The 573-nt window shown below is 34.9% G+C and overlaps 1 protein-coding gene across 4 annotated transcripts in view; it reads left to right on the plus strand.

Annotated features, from left to right (window-relative positions):
- Nucleotides 1-573, plus strand: part of LOC107697621 (transcription elongation regulator 1-like) — a 15,062-nt gene that overhangs the window by 7,019 nt on the left and 7,470 nt on the right. The window lies entirely within an intron of this gene.

Here is a 573-nt window from a genome sequence, read left to right on the forward strand (position 1 = left end):
CCCCCCCCCCCCCCCCCTTATTTTTTTTCTTGAGGCTTTCTGATCCCAAGACACAACTAATTTCTGTAATTCTTCAGCTGTGATCCGAGAGTCTTTGGCCTCTCAAACTATCCTCCTCACCTTGCTTTAAGACAATATAGACACACACCCTCTTCCAGGCACATTCGTAACATTTCCTGTTAATTGGAACTTCTTAATTACTGACCTAATGGTGGAAATGGAAATTTTCAATGCTGTAGCTATTTTCTTGAAGCCACTTTCTATTTTGTGAAGCTCAACAATCTTTCGCTGCACATCAGAACTGTATTCTTTGGTTTCACTCATTGTGATGGATGATTAAAGGAGTTTGGCCTTACATCATATTTAAATTTCTGTGAAACAGGAAGACATGGCTTGATAATTTCATGTGCTAAAAAATGCAAATATAAATGGGAATATACTTCCGAGATACTTGTTTCCGAGATAGCAGTTTTACTTAATTTTTAGTGGTACCAATATAATATATGCACATTATTTATATATATATATATATATATATATATATATATATATATACAGTGGGTACGGAAAGTA

The sequence above is a fragment of the Sinocyclocheilus anshuiensis genome, unplaced genomic scaffold, assembly GCF_001515605.1.
Source record: "Sinocyclocheilus anshuiensis isolate Anshui unplaced genomic scaffold, SAMN03320099.WGS_v1.1 scaffold1364, whole genome shotgun sequence".
NCBI classification, from domain to species: Eukaryota; Metazoa; Chordata; class Actinopteri; order Cypriniformes; family Cyprinidae; genus Sinocyclocheilus; species Sinocyclocheilus anshuiensis.